We start from the raw sequence: 18354 nt of genomic DNA on the forward strand, positions 1-18354 counted from the left end.
TCAAGCTTGATGTCAAGAACTGACAAAAACTTATAACAGTGTGGATTTAAATTGCTCTTTCTGAAATTTACATTTCCAAAAATCTGGTTTGTTGAAATTACAAAACTATTTATCAGCATTTGTTCCTGTATTTTTGAACGTTTGTGTTTTGATCTCAATGTAAAAATTATAACTATTCCATAAAAAGAGTAAAATAAAATATCCACATTAACTAACAGACTCTACACCAAAGAGGAATGCGTCAGCAGACTGTTTAACATGCAGGACATGAACTGCAGAAATGTGAAAATTATTCCCAACTTTAAAGAATGCATTTTCAGCTTCACTTCTGCCCATGAAAAGACTTCAAGGCCCTGAAAGTGATTAACCTTGGACAAATAGCATTCTGGGGAAAAATTTCCCCAGCAGGATTTGACTAAATGTATTTGAGTCGATACAAAAATTTAGCCGTACCTCCTTCCAGAACAGTAATTCACTTTGATCAAGGTAAAGTTTAGAAATATTTGAAGGAAGTTTGAATGCCATTGAGTTGATGTTTCTATTTCTCCTATTTCTTCAGCGATGTAGTCGAGAAGTGATTTATTCTGGTTTAGTCGATCGCTGGTTGCTTGGGTTTATAGATCAGTCTCAGTATTTAGCTGGTACTTGATTGGGTTACTCACATACATCCTGCAATCTAATAAGAAGCTTTCTAATTTCCAACATAAATAAGTAACTTCTGATAAATGTTTTCAATTTCAGCTCCTTTCAGAATGAGCTATTTTAGGGTCTCTGTCACTTTAACTGCTGCAGCCCACGTCCCCTAACTCAATGTTTACATTTGCAGATGAAAATGGCTGCAAAAAGATGTGCAATTATACAACCATACATCTTTGAAAAGCAAAAGTGGAGCCTCCTCCACAAACAACAAGAATGCAGCAGGTGGTTTCTGATTTGTAAGTCAACAACAAAACGCTTTTCTTTTCCAGCAGCCATTGTACAATGCATACAGGGGTTAAAACCAGCTGACCAAATGTGCTGGAGCTCAGCTGGGGTTGCTAGGTAACGGGCAGTGGCTGCTGATTTTTGATGTTACATTCAGGAGGTTTTTGAAATGGCTCATTTTTCAGACACCAAAAAAACTTTCACTTATTGCCAAAAACTGACTGTGTGTTTTTTTAAGCACTCCATAATACGTCCCTTTTAAGGCTTTGTGTGTAAATAAAACATTAAAGGAGTTGCTAAGTAACGGCGCAGTGCCTGTCGATTTTGACTGAAGATTCTGGTGGTTGTTGAAAAAAATAAAGCAAAACTTAAAACCGAAAAATTTTTTTTTTCCTTAAAGGACTTTGGCTGAAATAGAAAAACGTTCAAGAAGTGAATTTTTCATAATACTTCCCCTTCAACAAATACATTATGTAAACCATTACTGCATCATTTCTAATTTATAAATGGGGTCAGGCTTACTTTCTCCTTGGTCATTTTCAAGGTTTAATTTGCTCGTCTCCACAGTCGCCACATTAAATCAGACTTTAACCATGTTCTGTCTGCAGTATTAACAACCACAGAGTGTCTCTGTATGTGAAAGGTGTGTGTGTGTTTTTTTTAGCGTTTCTCACCTTGTGAGGCCCGTTTCTCCAACAAATACCACACTGTGAGGACCCACTTTCTCTTATGCTGTCTGTTTTTGAGTGAGGCATGGTTAGGTTTAAAAATAATATAGAAATGAATGAAATCAATGCAAAGTCCTTGCGAAGATAGAAAGACATAATATGTGTGTGTGTGTGTGTGTGTGAGAGAGAGAGAGAGAGAGAGAGAGAGAGAGAGAGAGAGAGAGAGAGTAAATGTCCATGAGAGTATAAGGTTGATTAGTTCAGGTTTTAATGTGGTGTGGTCGGCATAGCCTCAGGTCATGCAACAGGCCTATTGTGGGAGGCAGACACACAGAGAGAGAGAGAGGAGAGAAAATGAAGCAGCACAGGAAGGGAAGTGTGTGTCTTCTATTTGTGTGGCGTGCGCGAGTGTGTGTGAATGTTAATGTGTCTAATTAAAGACGTAGGGGATCATGCTCCAGCCCTGAGCTCTAGCAGCCGCCCGGCGTAGATATGACCTCAGGCCATGGTCTGAACCCACACACACATCTCCACACTGAATGCTCTCGCAGCGAAGAACTGTTCCTCATTACAAACAAATTAAAACGCAGGCTTTACTGTGGACACTTCAAAACAAGCTCACACTCCTGTAATAATAAAAGCACAGACTTACTCAGATGGGGAAAAAAACACCTTCTTTCATGAATCTGGACAAACAATATTCAGAAAATGTTTAGAGAATAAATGAAAAATATAAACAAATCACCAAAACTTTAAAGGTGCTTGCTTTTTCCTATTATTAAAGGTGACCTATAAGGTTTCCTTGAACAAGTTAGCATAGGTTCATGAGCTATGCAAAACATTTTGAATCATTCTTAGATTATGAGATTTTAATCTGCTCAGCTCTGCCGATTTTGATCTGTTTTAGGGCCTCCTGCCACTTTAAATCTAAATTAGTCATGCCCCCAACCATACATTTACACTCGCACGTGAAAATGGCTGCTAACTGATGTGCAACTATACAATCGTACATCTTAGAAAAGCAGAAGTGGAGCCTCCCACAAAACCAACAAGAATACAGTAAATGGTTTCTGGATGGTAAATCAACAACAAAATAATTGTCTTTTCCAGCAGCCATTGTACAGCAGTAAAACCAGCTGATGATACATGCTGGAGCTCAGCTTGGGTTGCTAGGTAACAAACTGTGCCTTCTGATTTGTGACGCCAACTTATTGCCGAACAACTGTGGCCCTTTTTTAAGCACTTGGGTTGATTTTAGAAGCAGTTAAGACCCAAATAAAAGTACAGAAATGTGCAAAATGTGACTTTTGCATAACCGGCCCCCTTTACTATATTGAGGATTGAATCGTTTGCAGTTTACAAACTAATTGGAAGAAAAGAACGTTGTACTTTGTGTTTTGGACCACATTTGTTTGAAGGTATTGGCTAATGACGAAAATAATAATTGTCTCTTTGTTTTGTGTAGCAGTGGTGTGAATAATTTGTACATTTAAGTCATTCATGAAAATGCTTTTTTAATTTTAGTTCACTAAGCATGGCCAATTTGCATAGTTAGCTAACAGTATTCCTTGTGTTTTTCAGTTTTACAATGGCCAAAGTGAAGGCAGAGGTCAGAGGCCATTCTTCAATAAAGAAGCAAAGAGAAAAAGAAGTTTGGTTATTGGAGGGTCGTTATCTGAAAACTCAGGGCGAAGACAACACATGGCTGCTGATTTCTGCTATTATATAAGGCTCATTCTCCAGACACCAAAAAACACTAGCTTATTGACAAAAACCTGCTGAATGTTTGTTTTTTTATGCGCTTCAACTGTTTTTACAAGCAGCATAGACCCATATAGAAGCACAAAAATGTGCAAAATATGAACTTTGCAGAACTATTACAGGTTATTTTTTTTAATCAAGCCTTGAGCGGTAATTGGTTTCAAATTTCTGTGAAGGAGACATTAAAAAACACACAGACAGTGCAGGAGTTTGGAGTAAGATATGCCATGACAGTCTGCATTAAGTGTGTGTGTTTCAGAGAGGAAGAGGAAGATGGTGTTGGTAGTAGGCGGGCAGGTTGGCGGGTGGAGGGGGTGAGCTGGTGGAGAGGAACAGGGAGGAGGGAGTAAAATGGGTGTCAGGGTGCTTGCAGTCTGTCGCCCAAGGCTGTGACATTACTGCACTTCTGCTCTGCTTCAAAAGAACCAAATCTAACTGACGACTGCTGTGATGGCTCATTGTGTGTGTGTGCGTGGGGGGGTGTGCGTGTGTGTGTGTGCGTGCGCGGGGCACGTACAGTATGTGTGTGTGTCTAAATCACACTCACTGTGATCTGAAATTGGGATAATGTGCTGTGACACACTGCACAGTGGAAGACTTGACTGTATTACTCTACTGAACCAGCACCCAGGACTCTCGGCGTGTGTGTGTGTGTGTGGGGGGGTGTGCGTGTGTGTGAGGCCTAACACCTGCTGATTGATTGACAGATAAACAGGTTGTGGATAAAAACCATTCGTGGATACAGTATCGAGTTTTCAGTTTGTGTTATTGAACGTTCAAGATCAGTTTGCAGCTCAGCTAATTGAAAGCATTTAAGATGGTTGTCAAAAGGCAGGAGAGTTGAGATAAAACAAGTGAAGTTCCCAGCTTACTTTGCCAACACTGTTACCGTTCTTGTTCTGGATGAATCAAAAGTCGTAGCTTTTAGGTTTTTTGATCAAAATTGAGCTTTTCTTAACGTTGAGCTCTAAAGTGAGTTTAAAAACGGGACTTTAACGTGCCTTAGGCTACGTTCATACAGCACATCTTGATGCTCAATTCTGATTTGTTTTTTGTTGTTTTTTTGCTGAAATCAGTTTTTTTTTTCCTGGTGTGGTCGTTCATACTACTAATTAAACCCGACCGCAGTGAGACTTCTGTGCAGAAGAAGAAGAACATTGACATCACACAGCAGCGCAGCATTTACCGAAGTAATAATGGAGGGAAGCATTTATGGATCGATTTTAAAATTTATTCCTCAATGGGAGCCAACAGTATTATCACAAGATAAAAACAACACAGAGTGCTAATGAGAAGAAAGCAGAACTAACAGTGAGGAGTTTTGTGCCAATTTCTGTAGAGAAGTCTGTTTGGATGTGAAGTCAGAGCTAAGAGTGGTGGGATTGTGAAGTGATGCACTTCAGTGACAGAGTTTTTCCTTCCCAGCCTCATAGCTTTTCCTTCCCAGCCTGATTAACAAGAGCTTTAAAGGGTTCATATTAAGCAAAATTCACATTTTGCACATTTTTGTACTTCCATTTGGGTTTCTACTGCTTCTAAAAACAGTTTAAGTGCTTAAAAACAAACACTGAACTGGTTTCTGCCAATAAATAAATATTTTGTGGTGTCTGGAAAATGAGACATTTCAAAAACCTTCAGAATGCAACGTCACAAATCAGCAGACACTGCCCCGTTACCTAGCAACTCCTACAAAACCCAGCCTGTTACTTAGCAACCCAAGCTGAGCTCCAGCACATTTGGTCATTTGGCTGGTTTTGCCGTTGTACAATGGCTGCTGGAAAAGAGAAGTGTTTTGTTGTTGACTTTTCCATCTGGAAACCACTTGTTGCATTCTTGTTCTTTGTGCAGGAGGCTCCACTTCTGCTTTTCAAATATTTTGCAGTGACATCAGCAATTGTCTATTCCAGTGTTTTCAGCAGCTTATCAGCTTCACATTGACCATACAATTTTACCTCTACATTATTATTATTAATTTGTGAATTTTCTTACTATACATTATATCATTGTTATTCTTATATATTTTACTTTTATGTAAATATGCATGCTTCCACTTATCTCTAACTTGCTGCTGGTACACCTGAACTTCCACACAGTAGGGAGCAGTTGGAGAAATCTGCTGGACTTCTTTCCTGTTTCTTTTTAAAAGGTTAAAGTTTTATCTCAGCTGCTCAAACGGATTGTAATTAGTTTTTCTTTCTTCTTTCAAGTTGCAAAACTCCGGCTGGCTGCAAAGTCAGACGTCGCTTTGCAACTCAGCTTGTGTTACTTCAGAGCAACAGATCTGAAGGTAAACTTGGATAATTTTGCTCTAGCAATAGAGCAATGTCACATCAGATTTAACACATTAACAAACTCTTAAAATATTAATTACCGGTAATAGCTGTCTCTGCATTTGAAAAGTACTGCTTCAAATTTAATAATATGGAACATCTTTTCTCGTCGATCAGTCTCTCCAGGATTTTGCGAAAGTTTTGTGAATTTTTTTTTTCCAATCAAAATGACTGATTTTGTGGCTCCAGTTTAGAAATATGACTTTTTGTTACTCGCTACATTTTATTGTTGTAATATAAACAAATTAAATACAGGTGTTAAGATTAAGTGAACAAACAGAAACAAAATGAAATGTGCAAAACAATAAAAATGAAAATAAAGACTATAACTTGACATCCAGTAACTCAGAGGTAGCAGTGTACTGGAAGTAAGAAATACTTAGCATCACTTAAGCTCCATATTTATTACTATTTTTGAGTAATATTTACAATAAACTCACAGCTGTGCCTTAGGGGGAAAGAATGCTGGAATCTACAGATTTTTGGTAAATTGCAGAATCGCAAATAAATCTTGAAGGACTGATTGATGTAACTTAGAGGGCCACATGAAAACCTACGGTGGGCCAGATTTGGCCCGTGGGCCTTCAGTTTGACACATGTGGCTTATATAGTCAATAAAAGGATTGAGTAGATAAACTATTAGCACTTCTAAGGTTGATAGTTTGTTCTTGGTGTACAGACATGTTTTTCTGTCTGCTGCAGAACTCTACAGGATGTTTGTGAACATGGAAAAGCTCAGGTATGATTTTGTCAGCACACGTCAGCATGTGTGTGGGGGTGTGTGTTTGTGTGTTGCTCATGAAAGAGTGGTAATTTCACGCGTGGTCAGACGGTTGCATCTCAGCTTTAGCCTGGAGTGTAGCAGGAACTCCTTAACTGTTCAATGACTTTAGCTTGAGGCAAGGTCCGCCTACACACACACACTCTCTCTCACAGCACACACGTTTAAAATTACACCCATCTACTTGTTCTGCTTCCATAACCACTTACACACACACACACACACACACCCCGGCACGCTCACACACACAGAGGCTTTTGTTGCTGTAAGGTGTATGTAGTTGTTTTACGCCGGAAGGTAAGATCACTGCATTGTCTGTTTGATAAAGCTACAACGTCCATCTCCTTCAAAGCGCGGCGCGCTGATCTGATGTGAGGCGAGCGTGTTGATGGATTTGACGATTATGCCGCCCAGGGCGCTGAGCAGGAAACACTGACGGTGCCACTCTGTAAACCAGAGGAAGGAGAGGAACAGAAATAACTTCATTAGAGGAGGGGAAAGGTGAGGCGTCTCCTATGAGGGAAACCCACACCTACTCACACAGACCCTCACCTGGCTGCAAACATCAAGCTTTGCTCTTATAGCATGGGTTTGTTTCATGTTTTAGGTTTTTATGTCTTAATATGTTCACTGTGCTGTGCAAAAGTCTTTGGTCATTTCTCAGTTCATCTTATTTTGGTTTCAGAGTGTAAAATTCAGCAACGTCTTACAGTTACCAATTATGAAACAGGCAATAAACATCACATTTTGTCACATCATCATCAAAATACATATGAAATATGTTTATCTATGTTCCACTTGCTACTAATCAAATGCAGCTCTAAACAGCTTTGATTATAAGGGGCAGTAATTTGGCTTAAAGTGCCATTTTATAGCAAGATCAAGTAACTATGTTGACGTCAGTTGTTATAAAAATGCTCCATATATCAAATATGACTTATAGTGCATTCACACCAAACGCGATGCACACCTCAAAAACACGTCCAACGCTTCAAGTTTGACGCGTGTGCACTTTGAACACAGACGCTTGACATTTCTTGCGTTTCGCATGTCATTCGCGTCAGGTTTACATTCAAAGTCTATGTGGAGTCGGGTGCTTTGGACGCTCTTGACGTATCAAACGCTCCAAATAGTTCAAGTCATGCTGCGCTAGACGGTCAAAACGCGCCGCAACGGCCCTCGATGCGCCTTCACATAGACTTTCAATGTAAACCAAACGCACCTGACGCTCAAAATGCGTTTGGTGTGAACACACAGTTAAAAGAAGTTTTACTTTGTAATTAACATCTTGAAATTGAGCCTCTGTCTCTTTAGGAAGCTCCTGCTCTTTCTGAAACTCCACCTTCAGGAAGTCATCACAAAATTGCTCCTCTATCAACCCTTTAATAAAGTTTTTACCAGCGTTGCACTGAGAAGTACCTTGTTTAATGAGCTCAGTCGAAGCGCAGTTCTACCAGGTGTTTGCTAATTGCTGCTGACTAGTCTGAAGGAGCGGGGAGGCGGAAGATTGGAAACTGCAGCTCTGTGTAGGAGATGAGTCCTTGAAGGCGGAGCTAGGTCCACCCAGGCGGTTTGGACAGTTGAATGGTTGCCATGGAGATGAAAGGATTTCTCAAACATGCATGAAAGAATCAAAACACTCCAAGGATGTTTTTGATGAGGGAATAACATTAAAACATGATGTAAAGCTGAAAAAAAGAGTAAATTTTACATAAAGGAACTCAGTATTTTGGCTGTTTTGCAGTTTTTTGGAAGTTTGTTCCAGATTTGTGGTGGATAGAAGCTGAAAGTTGTTTGGTTTTGGTTCCGAGAATTCAGAGAAGACCAGAACCAGAAGACTTGAATTGACGAAAGCAGAACCAAAGTTCTGGTAGTTTAATATCTGAGCAATGAGTTTATTTCACATCAGAGTCGACTTTGATGAAATATTTTTCCCCAAACAGCCAGTTAAAATCATCCCATCTTCCTGTAGAGCTCGCTTTAGGCGTCACATGATTCAGCGTTCCCATTGGCTGCAGGCTCGTCCAATTGCATCTGCAGGTATTTCGGTCTGCGCCTGTTCATTATGTCGCTGTAAATCGAAGAGGAAGTGAGAGGCTCCAGAGTAATTTGCATTTGCACCTTTGTCTGGCAATGCCAGGGTTTATGCCATCGAGTTCATCAGACAGCCTGTCAAAATGACTGACAAGTGTAGCAGCGGTGATTGAGGGGCTGGATTACAGCTGGGACAGCATGTGAATATTATTAGCTGGAGGAAGGAGAGAACAGCTGCAGAAGAGAGGAGCCTGGGGAGGACTAAAATACAGAAACAGTGGGATGGTTGATATAGCTCTCTGCTTCCTCTGACAATTTATTTAGAAAATACATCCAGCACTTTATTCTTTTCAAAAAGTGAACTTATGGTCTAATAGTTTGCTTAAAAGTGAATGGAAGCATACAAATTATTACAAGATTTCACGCATATAATTTTCCTATTGACACTTTTTACTAAACTTATCTTTCCATGCAAGTAAAAGCGAACTTGGTCTAACCTGTGATATATTTTAGGAACTCACCTGCAGGCAGGAGGTCAGTAAAGCTGTGAGTTTTAATGAACCAAACACAAACCTGCAACTTTAAGTCCAAGAGTTGCAACAAAAACCCAGAGCAAACGTGGAGACACGGGTCGACCACTAGAGGAAACGGAACAGGGTAAAGAAGACGATGTATCTGGCGAGACAGGAGGAAACTGGGAGGGGTTTATACTGGGAGGGAATTTTACTGGGTGGAGTGACTAGTGGACGAAAAACAGGTGAGTGATTATTGTCACCAGAACCCTGACCCAAATGTAGAAACCAAAACACAAAACTCAACCAAAGGTGACAAAACTAAACAAATACCTTGATATTACTTTCACTTCTACTTCAAATTATTTTCATTTTCAAGCTTAATTTTAATATTTAAAACTTATGTTTTGTCCAGGATATACCACACCTATGGATAGTTGGCAACTTTAACATCATTTTTTTACTTCTAAAAAACAAAACTAGTGTTTGGAAAATATTGATCATTGTTTAGAAAGGCTCTCAAACTCTTTAGCTGCACAATCTGACATTTAGGCTTTACTTGTTTTTCAATAAAAAGTTTTGACGCTAGGATGAATTGAATTTTTGGTCGTGTCAAAAAGATTTTTTTCTTTTTTTTGCAAAACTACAACGGAAGCACTTTTTTTCGCATCACAAGTCACATGATCAACAACCGGATGTTAACCCTTGACTTAAACCACAAAGAAGAATATGACAAGAAGTATTAGGACGACGGTGTGGCATGATTTTTAGTGAAAAAACTTATTCAAGTATGATTTTAAAGTTAAGTTAGAGGCCTGGTGGGGATGATAGACGGAGGTATTTACAAAAGTTGGAAGCAGCTAGCTTAGAAACCGACCCGTAGCTCCTCCCTCCTGACGTGTTGGTAAAATTACTAACTTTACCTGAATTCACACCACATGATTTATGTCACTATGTCATAAACAGCGTTTCCCCTTAAACCGGAGCAGCACTAAAAACGAGATGCTAACCATTTCTTTCGTACATGCTAGGCTACATGACAGTGCGGCACTGTCTCCATGGTTACCAACGGTTAGACTACATTCTCTATAATTCAATATTTAATATATTTCTAATCTTACTTACCTATAAAGTATATGAACATTGATCTTCTTACCTTGTAAAAGTGTTCATTGTAAATCCTCGGTTACATCGACGCCTGACAGTCATTGTGATTAACGGCTGCTTTCCATCGCCGCTGCATCTTTCCTCATTAAAAGTTATACAATAAAATGACAAGTTTGGTTTTCACCCTTGTCTGTTTGTGCAGCCGACCGCGCTTCTCCTTGTGATTATTTTTAAATTGAAATCAATAAAATAAAAGCATATTGTGTGTTTTTGACAGCCTTTACAGGAGCGCTTTGGTTGTTTTGACGTCCGTCATGGGGGAGTTTTGAAGAGTGTGACGTCACGCGCACAGGGTCATTACTGTTTGAGACTCATGTTGCTATGGCAACAGATCCAGTATCTGTGTCGTTCTGGAAGCACTCTTAAAGTGCAAAACCGTGAATTTAACTAAGAAATATTTATCAAAATAAAATGCAAACGTTAAAAATAATAATAATAATAATAAATCAAAACACGCCACTCCTGGTCACAAATGGTATTACAGTCTGTGGGTATTTTGTTACATACAGCTCAACAGGAAGGAAGCCTGAATTTCACAATAAAGCTAATGTAAAGTAAAGTAAACTGATATTAACGTTACTTACTAAGAATGACAAAAAATAAATTTAAAAAAGCATATAATCTAAATAAATATGCTTTTATTTAATTTAATGTATGCAGCCATGGACATTTATTTTGTAATTATTGAGGAAGAGGGAGGAAACTACAAGATATTTTCTTCTTCTTCCTCCCTTTTCACTCGTGTATATTAAAATAATGTGTTTGTGAATTAATCGATCGATTGATTATTACAATGTGGGTTTAGGATGAGGCTGGACACTGAAAACTTCTTCATATTTCTAAAGTCCGTGTTTGAGTTAATTCCAGAACCGGAGCTACTTCCTGAACTTGACAAGCTGCTGTACATTTGCTAAGCTTGAGAGGCTGTCAGTGAGTCTGTAGACGAGTCCAACAGTACTTAGCTGGAGAAAGAGCAGCCCTTCTGATCTCCAAGGATTACCGTGTGTGTGTGTGTGTGTGTGGGTGTGTGTGTGTGTGTGTGTGTGTGAATGCGGTTCAGGCCCTGGATGGCTTAAGATGGACTGTATATTAGAGAGGAATGCTAAGAGTCTCGGGAGTTTCACACCTTCCTCCCCTCTAAAACGCAGCCGGCTAATGAGAGAGGGAGAGATGTGAAGAGGGCGAAAGAGAACGAGATGGAATACACAGACAGGCTGTCTCCCCATCTCTGACGTATTGACATGCAGGCCATGTATGGATGTGTGTAGATGTGTGCGAGTGCGTTTGTGCAGCAGTAGGCTGCTGGGTTAGAGGATAATTGCCAAACCGTTGGGACCTGAGCTCTGCCCGGCCTGTCAAAGCAGGCGTGACAAAACCTCCAATCAACCCTGCAGCAACCAGAGAGGGAGAGACAGAGAGAGAGATCATGATAAAAAGAGAGAAGGAAAGATAGAGGAGGGAAGACAGGAAACAGTATTTTTTTTAAGGAAAGAAAAAAAAGAAAACAATTCCCATTCTTTGCATATTTTACCAAGATTTTGTTTTGCATGCAGATGAAGGAAGCGCCTTAAATATATATTTTCTTTGTAGCTGTTTGTCTGTGCGACCTTGTCCGGTGGCTTTGGAGCGTTCGACCAATTGCTGCCAAGGCTGGACCAACAGATCTGAGCCGTGATTGGACTACACCGCTATAAATGAGCTACTGTACACACACATGAACAGCAAGTTGGTTTTCGCAATAACAGGAAGTGTGAAAATTGAGTACAGTAGGCAAGGATGCACATATCCAATACATCAATACACTCACAAGCACACACAGCAGTATCGGCACACACACACACACACACACGCACACACACACCCACACACCCCCACATAGCCTGTGGTAGCAAGAGAATCCTGTGGTTATTACTGTACTGCCGCTAGGCTGATGGTTTAAGGCTAGCCGCAGCTCTCTCAAATACACTCACCGATTCACACACTCACACACACAAGTGTGTGTGTGGGTGCGTGTGTGTGTGTGTGTATGCGTGTGTGTGTGCAGGTACACAGCGCGTGAGTGTCACCCACTCCCCGGGGAAGCTGGTGGTTTCTTCCCAAAGCGCTGCAGGGGAAACCTAAACACAGAGAGGAGGTTGGCGGCGGCTGGTGTTGGTGGTTTGGATCAAGGGAATTAAATTCTGTTGCTTTGAACTTATAAGCTGAATTTTAGTTTCCACAACAACTAAATATGAAACAATTTGCAGTAAAAGTAAAATGTGTGTTTTTTTTATTTGCTCTTTATTTTCAAATCAAGGAATTAAAATGTTGCAGTTGCACATCTTCTCACCGGTTTATGTTCACAGAAAATGGAAATACTTATTAAAGGTAATATACTTCCTTTAGCATAGATTTATAAGCGATACAAAACATGTTCATTACATTTTCTGCACACAATCATTCTTATATAATGAGATTTCAGTTTGTTTTATGGCCTCTTGTCTTTAAATCCAAATAAGCTGCTGTTGGCCACGCCCCCAATTCACTGTTTACGCTCGCACGTAAAAATGGCTGCAAACAGAAGCGCAAATACACAGCTGAACATCTTTGAAAAGCAGAAGTAGGGCCTCCTGCACAACCAATAAAAGTTCAGCAAGTGGTTTCGGAATGGTAAGTTAACAACAAAACACTTTCCTTTCCCAGCAGCCATTGTACAGTGGTAAAACCAGCTGATGAAATGTGCTGAAGCTTCACTTGGGTTGCTAGATAACGCACTAGACTTCACTGAGGTTGCTAGGTGACAGTCACCGCCTGCTGATTTGTGATGTTGCATTTGAAAGGTTTTTGAAACTGCTCATTTTCCAGACACCAAAAAACCTCAACTTAGTGCCAAAAGACAGCTGTTCTATTTTTTTTCTTTTTAAGTGCATGGGCTGCTTTCTAAAGCAGTTGAGACCCAAATGGAAGTATAAAAACATCTGAAATGTGAATTTTGCATAAAAGGTTTCCTTTAAGACCAGGTGAGCATTTATGTTTCAGGTTAATAAGTAAATATATTAATTATAGTTGAAAAAAAAGCTTCAGTTGAAGTGAATCAGTTCAAACTCTGCTACAAACAACTATCATCTCAGAAAACTGCAGTCAGCTCAGTTCAGAAAGCAAAGAGGGTTGATGGATATACATTCATGTTCAAATATACAACAGAGAGATGAATAATATTGCAGTAAATTAACTGCAGAATGAAAATAAGGAGTGATAAAACTTGAAATTGGACATTTTTACAGCATGTCTGCGAGTTTCTGTTAACCTGTGATGGGAAAAATAATAATCTACATATGGAAATCAGCAAACAGCTGAGTGACTTTGGATGAAGATTATGTGCTACTTGACCTTAGCATAACACTTTTATTGTACTATTTAGTTTAAGCTGACTCCAGGTCTTTTCCTCTGTTCTCCATTTTCTTGCACCCATACCTCAAGAAAAGTTTTTTTTTTGCAAATATTCATAAGAATGTTCAAATCTTATAAGTTTTTTCAAAGTATGTGTCTTAAAAGTTTGAATTGTACTCTATTTCTTTTTTATTATGATTCTGATCCATGTTTTTGTCACTACTGTCTTATAAAATATGAGAGATTATCACCACTGACATGAAACAAAACAATTCTGAATAAACTCCTGCAGGTGGGGAATTTTAATTGAAGACATAAAGCCAAATTTTATCATAGTAGATTGAGGGTCAACTATTGAAAATCTCCTTAAATCATCAATTGTGAAAGCAGGTTTGATTTACTGTTGGTACAAAACTCCCTGCTGCAAAAGTCTGGTTCGAAATGACCTGAAATGCAACAAGTATGAAATGGAAAGAAGTGAAAAGACCAGAAAATGTAACATTTTGACTACAGATCATTTCCTCCATGCTCCTTCTGGGAGGCTTTAAGTGAAAGGTTAACAAAAATCCCTTTTTATTAGCTCCCGATTTGTTTTAGATTTTTTTCTCAGCACATTTTTAAATGTTTGATTCATGAACCCTACAGTAGATTTATACACAATACGGGAAAAACTGTTAAACTAAATGTTGATATATCGCAGATTGTTTTTTTATTTTGCTGATGTGCAGCATTTTTGACTTTTCACCTCGCAGCACAAATCAAAATCCCCGTGCATCAGACGCCGCTCTACATGCTGCAGATGCTGTGACATCACACAAGACATCCAATTTTTAACATATTAAACTTGTTAAAAGTTTGTCTCCTGCTGAGATGGTTTTAGAGAAAACTATGAGTTTAGAAGGTTTGTTTTTGTTGGTGTGAAATATGATTACATCCTGGTGTGTGTGTGTGTGTGTGTGTGTGTGTGGACCGAGGTCACCTTTCCTCTCTCTCACCCTGGGAGTGTGTGTTCACAGGGTGTCTGTGCTGAGGGGATCTGGGGTGAATACAAAGTGGAGCCTCACTGGGAATAAGCTGTCAGATGAAACACTGAGGAACTACTGAGAGACACAAAAAGAAAAAAAGTGTGTGTGTGTTGGGGTGTGTGTGTTTGAGATAAGGAGCGTAATCATGAGTAGCGATATCCCACTTGTGTTTTGTTTTTTGGTGTGTAGAAAAGTTCCTCCACGTCTCCGTCCCCTGTGTGCATTTCTATGCATGTATTCACGTGTTTGTATGTTTTCTTCTTTGCAAACACACCTCTGTCTCACTAGGTGTGTATGTTTTTAGGCATGTGCGTGTGTGTGTGTCCAGGGAAGCACTAGTTGAAAGGGAGAGCCCTCACTCTCCACAGACCGACTTAGGATTCTCTCTGCCTTCCCGAGAGTTCACTGCACCGGCCTGCGCGCTGGACTCTCAGTCCACTCACAAACACACACACACACACACACACACCCATACACACACACCCCTACATGTGATATCTACCTCTTAAGCATCTCAGTCACACACTCTCAGCCTCTCAAAGTGAACCATGCACTCTTGAACCTTGTTACTCGGAGTTTGTGCAAGTTCAGTAGGGTTTGGAAGATGGAGGAGCCTTTATATTCACACAGACACTCACACAAAGATGGACTCACTGGTAGAAAACTTCAACCAACAGATCACACAGTCAGAGCTGCAGGAAGGCGAATGAAGAGTTTTCTGATTGATGCAGGATCTTTTTGTGCTGTTGTTTTTATTTGGATGAGGGGTGTGATTAGATTTTATCTGATTCAGAATTGCTCATAAATCAACTTAAACTTCGATGAAAGTTGGAGTGAAATCTCTAGGAATCAAATCTGTGTCTATATTTTTTTCTCTACTCACATGAAATGAAAATGCAAGTCCAGAAAATGTTTACGGATACTCGAGCACACCTGTTGTAATTTGATTTAAACCATTTTTTTTTTTTAGTTGGTATTTTTGTGAATATCAGTGTAAAGGTTAGCCAAACAGTTCTGAATATACTTTACACAAAAAAGTGAATAACATTTTTAGTTGGGTCGATTATATCTATGTCTTAAAAGGGAACCTATTACACAAAATCCACATTTGCATGTTTTTGTACTTCCATTTGCTTTTCTACCGCTTCTAAAATCCCCCCCCCAAAAAAACAAACACCAAGCTGTATTTTTGGCAAAAAGTTAACGGGATCAGGCACTGCGCTGTTACCTAGCAACCCCAGAGAAGCCCAGTACATTACCTAGCAACCCAAGTAGAGCTACAGCACATTTGGTCAGCTGGTTTTACTGCGCTGTACAATGACTGCTGGGAAAGACAAGTGTTTTCTTTTGGGGGGGGGTTGACTTATCATCCAGAAACCACTTGTTGCATTCTTGTTGGTTGTGCAGGAGGTTCCACTTCTGCTTTTCAAAGATGTACGGTTCTATAATTGTAGATCTTCTCAATTTCAAAACCTGGTTTCTAGTTCTAGTAGGACAGATGTTTCTGTGTTAAAACAGGAAGCCTTAAGTCCATTTCAGCACCACTTTCCTGTGGAGTTCCTCAAAGTTCAATCCTTGGCACTCTCCTTTTTTCATTGAATCTTCTCCCTTTACGTTCAGTTTCACATTGACTCCTCCAGATGTAGTTCTTGTTAAAAAAAAACAACATAAATATGAATCAATGGAACCTGTAAATACACAATAAATAATAAACCAAGAATTAAAGACATGGAAGAAAGAATAAGTTAAAGATCAAAACAGAAACAAAAAACAAACTCTAACACTCTGGGATCAAAAACATCTATGAAACATTTCTCCTGAAGACAGTTGGCTCATATTTCAGTCAAATTTGATGAGATTCTTTTTTCCCATTATGTCTTTGCCAAATAAAAACCAGTTTAAACAAACTCTGATTAGAGGAACAGTCAAATGTCCAGTTGGGATTATGGTAGAACGTTGGGGAAACCAATCATTTGACCAATCAGTGGGAGTGTGTATATATTTGAGCTTGTTTGTGTAATTTAAATAATCGATAAAATTTACAATAATTTTTTTATTCCTAAAAAATATTGATTCAGAGTCGTAATCGCCACACCCAATGATTCAGATTCATCATAAAAAAATACTCCATGATGAATGAGTGTAAACTTCTGACCTCAACTGTATATCAAATTGATTTTTAATTAGGTCTGCAAGCAGAATATAATTCGAACGCTTTCGGTTGTTTATTTTTAACTCTTTTTATATGCAGCAACAAGCAACACAAAATCTGTCAGAATGAAACACGAGGCCCTCAAGTGGCTCTTTCTCCCTCTTTAATTTGAGCTAAATATTACTTAAATCGCTAAAACTGGACCAAACTTGAATCAGAAATCCTTTCCTAACATATATCCCATGATTCACCTCATTTCAAAGAGCAGTTAGGATGAATGCTGAAGACTCAAATCAGATCACAAAACATGTCTGCTGTCCGTCCCTAATGTGCAACGTGGACAGAGATAAAAGGAAGCTTTCATGTTTCCTGCCCTTGCCACTTGAGATTGCAAATGTAATATAAATGATGGAATCGGATGTTTTTGGCAGATATTACATGATTTTATATATTTTTTAAAGTAATTTTTGGTGCTTTTATGAAGCTTTATTTAGTATTTTATTGCTATTTTTAGATATCAATTAGTCTGCTTTGTAAGTTTTTCGAGGTAATTATACGCTTTTTGTACAAGATTCAGTGACTGTTGGCACTTTAATGCTTTTTCAGCTCAGTGGATCCAATGTTTCCGTGAGTTTTATTGAAATGCACCGTCAGGAACTTGTTGGTTATTAACGACGTATGTACAGACGCGGGGAAAACGGAGGAGTTATGATAATGACACTGCGATAAGAAACCGTGTGCGTGTGTCCCCCAGGTAAAAAAACAGTGGAACATGAAATCAAATCTGAGCCAACATCCTGAGATTGTTCCTGTTGATAAAACGATACCATTAAATATAAATGCAGAGTGTTTCATTCCTGACGCCGCGGGCTTGCAGCGTCGAACGGGAATGCTTTGAATCCAAGGCTGGAAATTTCCCCCAAATCATCAAATCTGACAACAAAGGAAAACTCAAATAGACTGCCTTAATGAGTTAAACACACACACACACACACGCTTGCACGTGTTCTTGATCTAATAAGTCTTTAAACCTTGTTCCTTATCCATCTGGCTACCGACAGGAACACACTCACGCACTCTTTTTGTACGATCAATCCACATCAAACAGTCACTCATTTAAATATTCATATAAGGTGTTAGAAGACGGCTGGACGGTCTCTCCCTCTTTCGCTCTCCAGGTGTATTAATAATTCCCCCTGTCTATCCACCACACAGAGTTGGAGGTTTTTCCCTTCAGACAAAGTTTCTAGAAGTTTCTATAAATTAATAAGAGTGTGTTCTCTGTGAAGCCGGCCGCTTTGAACCCAGCGTATTGATCTTGCAGGTGAGTCGGCTGTGCCGGATCACGACTTCAAACGGAATCCAGCGTTCCTGCGGAGAGGCCGGCCCAGCCCAGAACAATACCCACATTACCCCTCCATATGACCGGTCCAATCTGGGAGCCGGGGGTCAGGGAGGCGGACAGGAACACGTGATCCGGATCACGGCGGAGGTGGGAATTTTGATCACAGGGATTTGGAAAAGGAGACCTGGAAAAGGGGGATCAGGAAAGGTGAGGGAGATGTTTGGGGTGAAAGTTCAAGCAGTTTTAACTGAACACATCCGTATCAAGGAGGTTGATGAGAGGAATT

This window comes from Xiphophorus hellerii, chromosome 15, assembly GCF_003331165.1.
Source record: "Xiphophorus hellerii strain 12219 chromosome 15, Xiphophorus_hellerii-4.1, whole genome shotgun sequence".
NCBI lineage: Eukaryota > Metazoa > Chordata > Actinopteri > Cyprinodontiformes > Poeciliidae > Xiphophorus > Xiphophorus hellerii.